The sequence below is a fragment of the Anser anser genome, assembly GCF_964211835.1.
Source record: "Anser anser genome assembly, chromosome: 1".
Classification (NCBI taxonomy): domain Eukaryota; kingdom Metazoa; phylum Chordata; class Aves; order Anseriformes; family Anatidae; genus Anser; species Anser anser.
In genome coordinates this window covers 67,035,254-67,049,068 of record NC_139720.1, presented here as the reverse complement: position 1 = coordinate 67,049,068, position 13,815 = coordinate 67,035,254, and the positions used below count along the sequence as shown (strand labels likewise).

General features: G+C 42.8%; 1 protein-coding gene across 6 annotated transcripts in view; it reads left to right on the top strand.

Moving 5' to 3' along the window:
- Nucleotides 1-13,815, top strand: part of MICAL3 (microtubule associated monooxygenase, calponin and LIM domain containing 3) — a 157,796-nt gene that overhangs the window by 11,983 nt on the left and 131,998 nt on the right. The window lies entirely within an intron of this gene.

Here is a 13,815-nt window from a genome sequence, read left to right as displayed (position 1 = left end):
TCTTCTCAGCTAGACTCTGTTGCTGCAGAGCCAGTGGGGTCAAATGAATGTAGCGCTTGCTCTAAGAGTTTGGTTTTTACCCCCCTTGGTTTAAATATTGATAGTAGTGAAGTTAGGGATCTGAAGATACTAAATCAAGACAACTGTTCATTGTTCTCTAAACAGACTTTACATGCAGCTTTCCTATAGCTGCATTGTTCAGTGAAGTGCTTTACTTTTCAGTAAATAGACAGGCTTTAAGGCCCTCAGGTTCTTCACATCTGAAACAATAGACGTAATCATCAAAGCTAAATACAAAAGGAGAACAATTACAAAGGGCGTATTTTTTAGGAGTGTCTTGGGCAGCGCTCCTACCTCCAGCTGCTTGTTTTTATCCTGGGGTGCTGTGTCCTTTTCTCCTCTTGTTGTCACACAGCGCAGCTGTCTGGACACGCATGAAAAGTCTGATCAGAAAACTGATCTCGGTTTAAAAATAGCCTTGCTGGAATAAAAGATAGCGAACCTGGTCAGGTTTGCTGTGCAGTCCTATGGCTGTTGTAGCGGCGTTCCTGGTCAGGTGGGGTGGCTTGGTGTGGGGTGGTGATGGGGCTACTGTCAGTACTGCCTGGGGGGCGTGGTGGGTGACAGAAGTTGGGGTTGTTGCTTGATGGTAAGGATTGTATTTGGGGGGATGTGCTTTGGATACCTGTGGAGAAAAGGGGGTGTGGAAAGGCTACAGTGTCTATGAAAGCATGAAGCAACAGATGCAAACCAATATGGGAGAGAAAATATGGCTAGTGGTTGGATGAGGGACCACAGAAATCACTGTTTCTCTTGAACCATTCCTATTTTTCCGGTTTAGGGTTTTGGTTTCAAGGCTTGTGTTGCAACCATGTTCTGTCTTTCTAGGGTCCAGGCTTCTGAGACACTGTAGCTTCCCTGTTAGCTGGTGTCTGCTTTCCCTCGTAGCTCAGTGAGCTTCTTCAGCCGTGCTTGTGCACTTCAGCTCTTATCAGCTGGTTTTGTAAAGAAAAATCCCTCCTCCCTGTACATGACCTCATAGTAATACTTGTACTAGGAAAACGTATGCTGCTTGCTTATTCTTAATTATTACCAAATACGTGGAAAAACTTGAGGCTTCTAATAACTGAAGAAATAACTACGTTTTCCTGTGAACTGGTGATCAAAAGTGATTAGGCAAAATGATTGGAATGCTACCAAAAAACAAACAAACAAAAAAAAACAACTAGTTTTTAGATTCTTGATACTCATTCTCTTTGGGTTACTCTGAGACGTTTCTAGCCAGATGGCTCCTCTTTGTGATCCTTTCAAAGGGCTTTGCGTTGATCCAGGAGGACACGTGCTGTGGTGAGGCCTTAGGATGGTGCTTTCACGTGAAATTAAGTAGGAGCACCCCGTGTGTCAGCGGACTTGTTTATATGGGGTAGGGTAGAATGGACGAGAATAAACTCTTGCTGCACTTGGAGAGTGAAGCGAGGTGGTATGTCTCGCTGATTGAATGGAGTAGCCTCTTTCAAGAATGGGGTTTCTTACCTCTGCCAAGCAACTCAAAGCAAGATCCCCAGTGGCTCCGTGAGGGAGGAGTCGGTGCACTCGTGAAATAAGTGCTAGTGAAAAACAGAGTCTGAATCCTGGTGGGTCCGAGTGTTACTCAGATATACAAAGTCTAGAAGAGAAATTGAAAGGAAATAAGATTGGAAAGGAAGGATCCAGCTGTCTTTCCTGTTTCACAGCAGTTGCATGTGAACCAGGGCGGAGTGCACAGGAGATACTGATAGTTGCTTTTCTGTCGTCCTCCTGTACTTCGCTCTCTAGTTCAGATAGACATTTGCAGCATTGCAGGATTTCTGTGCGTAGCCTGTTCTTATCAGGAAAGTAGTGTTACCTTTTAAACCAGTGAAAATAGTATTGATCTGACCTTACGTTGGAGTTCTTTCATCTCCAGCTGTTCCAGCCATTTTACGAGGGGAATAAAAGCTTGTGTCCCCTCTGTTTTTGAAGGGAGGTGAATGAAGTGCAGGGTTATCGTACTGTAGATGACCTTCATAAGCTCAGATACAGCTAGGATAAGCATCTACGTCTCTTCGTGTTCCTGGGATCAGTACATTGAGAAGGAACTTCTGTCTTGCAGATGTGATATACGTGTTTGAGGGCATGAAATAGCAGCTAATGCATATACTAATGAAGCCCTACATCTGTTTTTACATATGCATATGGGTATGAATTTGCAAGATAGCGTGGGTGTGAATAGATGCAGGCCTGGGAAAATTGTGATAGCTTGTAACTGTGCCACTTGGCACATACAATGTGTACAAACAGAAACTTGTAAAATAGTATTCAAAGTAAAATAATTTCTACCTTCTCTTCCTGTTTGAAAAGAGTCGTGAACCCTAGTATGCTTTTTGTGTTGTTTTTTAAGCATGACTAGCACTTGCTGAGAATCTCAAACACACACACCTGCACCCACCCTTTGTGGTGTTGGGGACTTTCTGAATGGGAACTGTTGTGTGATGTTGTTCACGTCCCCAGGTAGGCAAGCCTTGTGATGGTACAGGCAGGAAAGTGAACAGCGTTAGTGAACGCAGCAACCGTGTTTAATATACACTGGGATGTAGAATGAGTGGCTGGTGAAGTTGTCATGTTGAGAAAGGCCGATGCATACACCCCTAGAGGAAGCTGTTTTGTGACAAGGATGCATCTCCTCCTAGTGCTTGGTTTTGGTGGTTTTGTTTGTTTGGTTTTGACATTAGTGATTCATAGTTACTTCATAAAATCTGATCTGCTGAAAGCTGTAGTTTGGTTACAAGAATTTTTCAGAAATCAATAGTGTTTTATTTGCTGTTAGATCTACAGTGTTATTGAAGCACCTCTTTAACACCTGTAGCACTTCTGAAATTTCCATCGTACTTGATGGTCTCTGTGAACCACTTTTACTCCTTTAACAAAGAGCAAGAGTATCAGTAATTGATTCTGAAGTCTTTCTGTTGGTGCAACTATCACTGATGTAAATGTTGAAAGGCTACTGATTCACAGGGAGGAACACAGGCCGTTCGGTAAATTCCTTGATTTTACTACCGAGTTGGTAATTGCAGAAATAGGAATGCAGTGTTCTGCTCTCTTATTGACTCTTGTATTCTTGTTTTTAAAGGTGTTTGGCCTTTTATGAGGAATGACATAGTGGAGACAGCTTGTTGTGCTTCTAGTATTCACAGTATCTTTTTTTTAACCTCTTGGTTCAGTGATATTTGTCATTTTTTGTCTGAAAGTTCCTATTGTTTATGCTTCTAACCCTGTCTCTGAAGGCTTCCACTCCTCAGGCCAGCTGTGAGTTATTAATTAGGCAATTCTGTAATTACGTATCATTAACTGCTCTTTCAGGAAACCAAGAACCAAGCATTTCTGTTACTACTGACTTCGTCAATGTAATACACATTGAACTTGAGTGCCAAGCATGGACTCAATTGTGATTCTTCCCTCTGGGGTCCTGTTCCTGCAAACTCCCAGCTAATGCCTCTTAAAAAACAGCTGTCAGCTATATGCAGGAACTCAGTCCATGAACTCCGTACAAATTTGCCAGTCTTCTCAGCTGAAACTGGGAGCTATACTGAAATATGAAGTAGAGCACTTTTTGTACAGGACTAGTTTTGGCAGCAACGCGTGAGCCATTTTCATACTGTAGAAGCTAGTAAATTAATAGGCAGTCAATAACAGGAGTTTCAAACTTTAACTGAATTGGAGTTGATATTTGAGGATCAATATATGCCTGCTCACCCATTTTCCAAGGCAGTGAGTGATCGTGTTGTTATTGCAGTACCTGCTCCTGGTGTAAGACAGCCTGTGCTGCACCTGGCTGTGGTGTTTCCCAGTGGATGGATTTCCTCTCATGAAATTGCTATGCCCTAGGGGATACTTTTTCAGTATTGCCTAGTACAATGGGAATGATTTCTTCCCTGTTTGTTCCTGTGTTCCTTTTTTTTTCTGGTTGCACTGAGTTATCTGCTTCCAAATTGAATTATGGAGATGACTTCCACAAGCTGTTAGGTGGTGTCTGAGAGACCTTTCTCTGCGTGCTTCAGGTCAACCAACAGAGCACAGGCAGCTCAGTTGGCCAGGGCTAATGTATGGAAATTGTTAGAGCTCTTGCTGCTCCTACTCAGCAAATAAATAGGGATGAAATGTAAGAGTAACGAGGAAAAAAGAACTAGGTACTACTGCATTCAGAAAGGGAAGTGGCCAGAACAGCTGTATGTGGCTTCTGTCTTCTAATGCCAGCTCATTCATTTTAGTAAACCTGACTTGTTGTCTCTTATTTTTATCTCACTTTTGAAAGACTCCAAATTTTTATAACTGTTTTTAACACTTCTGATTGAGAGATGTAGATTTTCCTATATAATTATAAGTGCTCACTTCTGGTTCTGTAGAAAGATAGCTAGTGAATCATTCCTAGAGCAGTATTGACACTGGTGATGAGGCATGAAAAGAAATTAAATGACCCACAGACTGATGACTGTGTTTTCTTATCTGAAGAGCACAAGGGACAAATATGAGAATGTGCAGTTTGACAGCTGAAGGAAGTGCGTATGGTGTGTTGGGTTTTGGGTTTTTTTTTTTTGTTTTTGTTTGACTCAGCTCTGTCTTTTTAGAGCACTTAAATGAGCAAATGACTTGCTCTTTTTCCTGACCTGGCTTTTTTGTTCAGTCTCAGCTGAGGTGCATTTCACAAACAGGTTTTGTGGAGGGTTTTTTGAATGGCTGACTTGCCAAATGTGAAAGCACAACTTGGGCTGCTTTGTTGGTAAACAGTATTAAAAACAAAACCAAAAAAGAATAAAAATTATAGCAGGGAGGGCGCACAAATTTTGTAACTTCTCTCCTGAAGACAGAACTCCTTTTCTTCCTCAGCAGCTAGAAAGGAGGCCACAAATCTAAGCTGGAACTTGGTGTCTTGACTGGAGGCATATGAGGTATTTGTTCTGCACTCAAGATCTCTGGTTAAGGGCAGGTGAAAGGCACCTTTCCCAATTCTTTCCTGCTCTGATGTAGCAGCCCAAGAAGCAAGAATCTGTTGTCTCCCTGTTTGATAGGGTTCTTCATCTGTCATAGCCCCTAGGGCTTTCTGGCATGAGTAAGTTGTACAAGAAGTCTGTGAGACCAGGCAGTGGGTTCTGTGGGCAGAAGATAGCTTCCCTATTCCTTTTGAGGATGAGTTTCAATATACTATACTGGTAGTCTTATCTCTCCAAGTGGCGTTCCTCGTGAACCTGGATTCAGATGATCCATTGAAGTTGTTTTGGGACCCTGGACAGACGTCAGCTTCATGCTTCCCCTCTCTTTCTGGTATTGAGAGTGAGTTGTGACTTTTCTACATCCCACAGAAAAAGCTGCATGACCAGAAGTCCAAGGCTCTGGCCCAAGTGAAGTGTGAGGCTTGAAAATACAGAGAGAGAGCCTATGGTTGGTTAATGGAAAGGCAAAGCCCCACCATAACAATTTGTTAATTGCTAGACAGCTTCCTTTCTGCAGAATGCTTATCAGAGAGAAAGTGAATAATTTACTTAGTGATTTTCCTCTGAATGCCAGTTCCATGATGTAGCGGAAGCAAAACTTCAGACCTGGGCTCTGAGAGGAGAGGGCTGCAAAGAGCTTGCAGCGTTTCAGGCCAAAACTCAATTCACTTTGGTATTTCCTGGTATTCCTTCAGTCTCATGGCAATAGGAACTTTCTCAGACGGTCCAATTCTGAGTTGAAAGCTTTTTTTTTTAAAAGCAGAAAACCCCGTCAAGTGTTATCTTTCCTTAGTCTTTAGTGAAACACCTCTGGCATAAGAGGTTATCTCATACACAGTTGCAAGTTTCCTCTACCTTTCCATGAAAAAAGCTACTTAGAAAATGCTTAGTCTTTGTGATGTGTTTGTAAGTTGTACATTCTGACTGTGAAAAAGGCAAGATACTGCCATTTCCTATTATTGTTGCATAAGAGTCCGGAGCAACGCTACCCAGTGCTTGCAGCTTGCATCCCTAAGGCTTTTTATTGTTTTCTTTGTGTAGTTGTATATGTGCAGCAGCAGATGCAGCTTGAACTTTGATTGCTCTACTCCTTTCCAGACCACTTGTGTTTTTGGCTATGCAGTGGCCGTTCATTTGGCACACTGAAGTAATGCACTTATCTCGGATATCTTGTTTCTCTGAGAATGTTGTACTGCATACAGGCTTCAAGTAAATGTGTACTGTGCTAACGGAGAGAGTGAAAACTTTCAGTTTTATACTTGTCAGCTTGACAATGTGTCATGGTTTTTTTTGTTCTTTTGCATAGTTGGTTTTCTCCTGTGCTGAAAAGGCATTTACAAACACTACTAGAACAAGTGAGCGCACTGAATTTGGAGAACTTGGAGGGCATGCACGCCAGCTCTACTAGCTTCCTTGAAGCTTCTTGTTGCAAATCATTGCTGCAGTCTGGTTTGTGGAAAAATTATGTTCTTTTCTGCTTGCAAGGTTCGAACTTTACAGCTGGGGAGAGCTCTTCAATACCCAGAGGCCTGGGGCATGTAGTGCTGCTTGGTTCTCCCACAATGAAATAGAAGCAGAGGCACCAAACAGCTTTGTGTGACTTTGTAAGGTTACTATTCCCCGTGACTGAGGACAGGCCTGTTAATATTAGCCCAGTTCTGACACAAATGACCTGTTTTTAAGTATTTCTTTTGGCAATAATGTGATTTAAATCCTGTCTAAATAAAACTTGTCTACAAGCCTTGTTTCAAATTGGAGAAATAAATTTCAAGCATACACTAAAAGTATCGTTTTGAATGTGATGGGACAGAATAAGTTGATGCTAAAGAAAGCTTGTGTGTACCTGATTTTGTTCAGCTATTCCCCTAAACAAGAAGGGCATGACCACTTTTCTTTGTTAGTAGCGAGGTGCCAAAATGTAGCACGTAGCATCTTGCTGACTGTGCAGATAACAACCCTTTCTTTTCCCTTCCAATTCCTAAGGAGTACCCTAACGTTTGTGGTGGTAGCTTACGTGCTAGGGCTGTCTGCTTTACTGGGCCACAGCCCATAAACCAAAACAGCTGCTGTGCATCATGTTCTCTTTTGTCTTTTTCCTACCATGAGAGGAAAAGTCCATGTTTGGAGCGCAAAGCACCCTGTGCAAGGAAGATAACAGTAGGGTTGATGTTTTTAGGAGAGGGCTTGGCTCTATCGCCAGCTGCTGTCAGCTTGCCCTGGACTTTGTTATGAGACAGATAGTGCTTTTGGAAAGCCCGATCTCTGAGTCTGTATGTCGAAGTGCTGCAGGCTGGCTGGGGAGAGCTCCATTTGCACAGAAAGCGTTGTGCATGCCTGCTCTCCCCTCAAGTGGGGCACCCTGTAACTGTTCAAGTGAATTCGTGCTGCTAGGGAGGAGGTCAGAACTGGCGTCCACAGGACAAAGAAAGTAAGGTGGATGGCGTGGGCTGAGGCAGGGGGTGGTATGCACAATGAGAACTTCATGGTGGGCGGTTTTACATTGGAATTTGAGACAAATGTCCTTGATCTGACTTTGCCAGAAACCTTCCTCTCGGTAAAATAACGTGGATACCTGGTTGGAGTTGGTTCTCACACAGATCAGGTGTATTGATGTCGTCCCAAATAGTGAGGATGTGATGTTCTCCACTCCCTCTTGGTGCACGTCCAGCACCTCAGGGGTAGCCTTTCTGGGAATAGGTGCAGTTCCAGCAGGAGCAGCCTCCTCTTCATGGTAAAACATTTCCTACAGGACTTCCTAGAGGGCCTAAGGAGAATAGGATTCAAATTGTGGTGAGAATCGGTGGAAATTAGGTGTGCAGAAATTTTAGGCTCTTCTAAAAATACTAGCCATGTAGGCTTGAATCCTTGGAAATCTGGGACTCCAGACAGATCAGTTTAATTAGGAGGTAACTTTGAATTAGGAATTGAATTAGAAAGAAACTTTTAAATTTTGGGGGGGGGGGGCAGGGGGTGGGGGTGGGGGGATAAAAAGTCTCTGGAATAAATACTTGGTCTTAGAAGTGTTTTCACAGCCTTTATATTAGGTGAGCTTGATAGCCTCTTGAAGATTTTTGTGTATGCAATAACTTAATCAACTTGAAGTTTGTTTGGCCTTTGAAGGCCATAATAGCTTCATCAGGGCACTGTTAGTGTCTGAATTTAATATCTTCTGTCAAACATGACAAGTCTAGCATTGTGTGGTAGTTCTTGAGCAATGAAGGGAGGAGAAGGGTTGTGGAGAAAGAGCAAAGAGTCTCTGTATGAGTTCCTGTGAAACTATTACTTTGCAGTTTAAGATGTATGTTGCAGGAAGGGCCACCTATACAGGCACTCTCCTGTCTTGTTTTCCACGTTACCTTGGATATCTTGTTCTGAATGCTGGGGGCCCTGGAAGGGAGACTGCTTTGTAAGGTGCACTTTCTGAAATTATATTGCTGATAATACCTAGTGGATAGAAATAAATTGATCCATCTAAGTAGAGAGATCTCTGGACTTCCTGGTGGGATTCTGATACTGTAAAAATATGAGGAGCTTTCTGCGGAGTTGGATGATCTGTTTTACAGTAATTGTCTCTGCTCTGTTTGCTCAGTTATGGATGGTGTCCTGCAAATCGTTGCCAGTGAACTGACAGTCGCATCCTCTCTGCAGTTCAGGAGGCAGGAAAGGCTTGCTGAGGGGAGAGCGAGGAAGGAAGCAGAGCAGTTCCATAGGAGTTTGTCCGAGCTGAGATGGCTGTAGTCCTGCTTTGCGTGCTCACTTCAAAAGGTCCCAATTCGTGTCCTGGTCACAGGGGTTCCAGGGTAGAAGGCAGAGCTTGAAGCTCTTGCTTATAACTCCTGCATCTAATCGTGAGTGTGCTTACGTTCTTTGTTCCATATTTTTTCTGATATTGGTGCTAGTCATTCCCATCTGAATGTTAGGTTAATGTTCTCTCCCAGGTTGGAGAGATGTGCACCTCTTGGATGTGGCCAGCTGTTAATTCTCTAAGTTCTTGATATAAAACTACCTATGTAATTCAATACATTATGAAGGAAGTCTGCAAATACCTCATCTACTCATTGCCTAGGCAACTTCTGGTACCATCCTTCCTCTGAACAAATCTGTAGCTAACAGTTCTTTAGATGTTGCAATTAGTTGTTTTGAAAATTTTAGGAAAGATGGTCTTTCGTGACTTGTGTTTAAGTACAGGCAGAGGTTGAGTTCCTGCCTCTCCCACCTCCCCTCATTTTAGAGCAGGCAGAAATATGGAAAAGACAATACTGTTTCACTGCCTTCCACTTGGACTGTTAATATAATCCAGAGCTTTGTCCTTCTATTAAGGTCTTATCACTCTTATTTTTACCACTTTAGAAGGTGAAGTAACCTCTTAAAAGCACCTCCGGTCCAAACTGTTTATTTAATGCTTCCTGTAAAGCCTTCCTTTCAGATTGAGTAATGCTACCAGAAAGACCCTAAAGTTTAGGGCACAGTGTCACAGTTGTGTGGGAAAATAACAGGTTTGCAGGAAATTTATTGAGGGATTTCCAAGCACTTGTGGTACTTCCTGACAGAAACATTAGGGAGTTGCACTGGATCATGAAGAACTGGGGAGGCTGGCTGTGCTATCCAAAGACACTTCTTTAGAGCATCACCGAAAAAGGCCAGGCACACAATACCAGTGGACCCCATCTTCTAGCTGATTGCTAGCTTTTTTTCCTTCCCAGTTTGATTTGGGCTCAGGCTGGCCTAGAGACTGGCTGTAGATCGAGCTTTTCCTTCCCTTTTGAATTCAGGGAGGCATATATTTGGCATTTAATGCTATTAGTCAAGCAAAGTCCTTGTCCGGATCCTTGACTTAGTTTAAATAAATAAAAGTAAATATGCCCCCCTCAGCCTTCTGGTAGTCTGCAGGAAACGTGCATTAGTGCAGGGGAGGCTATGGAGGCCCTTTTCTGACCTTAGTACTGGCTGCAAGTTGATCACAGACCTTTGTTTTTATGATATTTAATATGAAGCCAGAGGTTTCGTTTAGTTGATAGCCCCTGGGTTTCTTTGGCCAAGCAGTAGTGAGTTCAAATTTTATATGTAAAAATGTTGGCTTTTTTGCTGGTTGAAACTAAAAAAGGAGTAATGCAATTTTCTTAAAGTATTAATATAACATTTGTTAGTGTTTTTTTGTCTTGTGGAGCTTGGTAGCCAACAATGGCATACAGTGATTTGTGAATTATGTTAAGTCTTGTTTTGAAGAGATTGGTAAAAATGCAAATCTTTCGTGCTTAATGCCTTAATTTTGAAACTTTAAGGTGGTTCACAATTTTGGCCTTTAGACACAGTTTCAAACTGTTCAGAAAGAGGAAAAAGAAGATAAAAGGAGATAATCTTTGGGTTGTTCAAAAGTACACGCAAGATTAAGATGTATAGTTCTAACTCTGAAATAATTATTACCTAGAGTTTGTCTACCATTGCATGGAGACACCTTACTGAAGAAATCATAGAATCATAGAGTGATTTGGGTTGGAAGGGACCTTAAAGATCATCTCGTTCCAACCCCATGCCATGGGCAGGGACACCTCCCACTAAACCGAGTTGCCCAAAGCCACATCCAGCCTGGCCTTGAATACTTCCAGGGATGGGGCATCCACAGCTTGTCTGGGCAACCTATGCCTGTATCTCACCACCCTCATTGATAATGTTGAATATGTCTCCTTGGGACTGGTTATCTTGAGTACATCTCCCCTGCCTGATGTGGCCAACCATTCATAGAATCATAGAATCATGTAGGTTGGAAAAGATGTCTGAGATCATCAAGTCCGTTAGTTAACGTAGCACTGCCAAGTCAACCCGTAAGTCATGTCCCTAAGCACCACATCTACATATCTTTTATATACTTCCAGGAATGGTGACTCAACCACTTCCCTGGGCAGCCCATTCCAATGCTTTACAACCCTTTTAGTGAAGATTTTTTTCCTAATATCCAACCTAAGCTTCCTCTGACACAACTTCAGGCCATTTCATCTTGTCCTATCTCTTGTTGCCTGGGAGGAGAGACCAACCCCACCTCACTACAAACTCCTTTGAAGTAGTTGTAGAGAGTGTTAAGGTCTTCTGTGAGCCTTCTTTTCTCTAGGTTTAATCCCGGTTCCTTCAGTCACTCCTCATAAGACTTGTTATCTAGACCCTTCACCAGCTCTGTTGCCCTTCTCTGGACATGCTCTAGCACCTCAATGTCCTTCTTGTAGTGAAGGGCCCAAAACTGAACACAGTACTCGAGGTGCGGCCTCACCAGAGCCGAGTACAGGGGCACAATCACTTCCCTCGACCTGCTGGCCACACTGCTTCTTATACAAGCCAGGATGCTGTTGGCCTTCTTGGCCACCTGAGCACACTGCTGGCTCATATTCAGCCGACTATCAACCAGTACTCCCAGGTCCTTCTCTGCCAGGCAGCTTTCCAGCCACTCATCTCCCAGCCTGTAGTGCTGCTTGGGGTTGTTGCGCCCCAGGTGCAGGACCCGCATTTAGAATTGTTGACCATCGTGGAGTTGGCCTCAACCTATCAATCCAGCTTATAAATGCTGAGCCTTACACATAAATATTCGCCATGGATGGGGAGGAGACTTGAGCTTCTTAGTCATGTGGTGGAGCTGCTGCCTCTCAGCTTGGTTCTTCCCTTCAGGAGTTTCGTGGTGCCCAGGTAGCAACTTTAGCTCTAACACCGGTTTAATTCTGTGCCAGTGATGCAGGTACACTAGGAATATTCTGGGCTAGATCACGTAGCTGGGTGCTAAGATATAAGGTAGTAAGTAATGCTGTTTTCTACTTATGCATGAAATAATTAGTGCTAGCTCGAGTCTTTGATTCTGCAGCTATGGCAATCTTTATCTAGTCACGTTCTGGAAGAAGTTGGATTCATCGCAGATGAACAATGGTTGCAAACTGCTTGCAAATATTATGCCTTTCATACCATCAATTATTCTTAAATAGTAAACAGTTATTTAAAAGAGTAACACGCTTAATAGTTGCATAAAAGCTTGTATGAAGGACATCGCGTATGGTAAACATGAACTGTGGTTTTACAAGGTTTTGAGTCTTGGAACTGCTACTGTGGTTGGTATTTAGCCCCCCAGGTAGCCAGGGTAAGGGGTCTGTGTGGGGAGCAATCTTAATAAAGTTCACAGGGAGTAGATATTTGATACTGAATATCAAATGGCCAAGGCTTGTGCTCTGTAATATGAAAAAGGGGTGTATGGGGGTGGGGGATCCACCTCCAAAAAAATACTTTGGATATTGATAGCATCTACAACCACCCCCAAAAACACGTTTCAATGAAATGAAAATAGTTGCATGGAACAGCTTTTGACAAAGAGAACAAGCCCAGAAATATGACCTTTACAGAGATGTTTCTGACAGGACATTTTCATGAGGCTCTTGTACTAACCTGTTCTTCCTTGCTGTTGTAAAAATGTGAGGTATGCAGACCGGTCTTTTTTTTTTTTTTTCTTTTTTTTTTTTTTTTTCAAACACTGCTGAATTTGAAAGCTGGAGGAGATGAATGTTTACTCTTTGAATCCCAAAGTGTCCTTAACACAGCAGGGCTAGTATAGTCTTACCCCCTGAATTGTGCATCAAGAGGAAAAGATTCAAGGTACCAGCTCAGCTGTTCCTGCCCTGCCCTGGCAGCAGTGGGAAGAAAGCTGCTGGTTGCCAAATAGCCCGACAGGAGGGTCCCTGGGGCTGTAACCACCCGAAGGCACCAGCCTCCTGACGTGGCTGTGGTGAGGGGCAGCTGTGCGTGTGTATCTGTACATGCACATAAATGTGCACACCATGAGCTCTCGTGATCTGCACGTTCCCCATTGCATGAATTGGAATTGGGGTTGTACCTGGCCATGGAAAGCAGCCATCCTGCCTTTTGTTCCCTCTCACTTCCTTGGTGTGTTTCCTCCTTTTCCTCTGACTCTTCTAAAGACCCCTATTGTGCTGAGCTTCAGATTGGGGAGGGTTTTTTTTCTGTCACTGTCTTTTTATTCTGGAGTCTTGCTCAGTGCCTATGTCTGGTGCCCTGGTGTCGCAGTTGGATTTTGTTTCTAGAAGCCAGCAGCACCTTCTTAGGTGTAAAGTATGCCTTTGGCTAGACAGATTGTGTAAAACTTTCTTGTTAAGTGCCAGGTGACTTGTTTTGAACAGCAACACACTCAAATTCAGATGTTTCCTGCTCTAAAGAGCTTATTTGCAAATGACATTGCTCTTCTCGTAACCTTCACTTTGTATCCCTCAGTCTAAAAATGCTTACTGCTTGTGTAGTATTCCAAGGACAATATTTTACTTCTTTTCAGCAGGAGACTGATTTTTTTTTTTTTTTTGGCCAAATTGTGATTCATGTAATTGTTTATAAATGAGAAATTGTGGCTGGAGGTTGAACACTTGAAAAGATTACCTTTGTGAAGTTTGTTACGTATTTCAACACAGATTTTTTTTTTAAAGCATAAATATTCATGTGGTTTCTTCCCTGACCTGGTAGGCCAGTTTTTCTCTGGGTCAAGAATGGTTCAAAATGGCTCATAAGCTGCTGCAAATTAAGACATAACTCATGTGCTGGTCGTCTTTAGGCCCCTGAGGCAGCAGTAGTGAACCTGAACTCTTTATACTGTGTTTTTTCCTTCTGCCTTCAGACTGTTTTCAGGATCAAGCCATTTCTGTCTGCCTGTTTCTGTACACTGATCAAACAGTGTCAGTTTCAGCATCTAAACAGCTCCTGGAATTAAGACTTGAAAGGCTTGTTCATTTACCTCGTTTTGTTTAGTTCTGTCAAGGTTAGTAACACATCAACT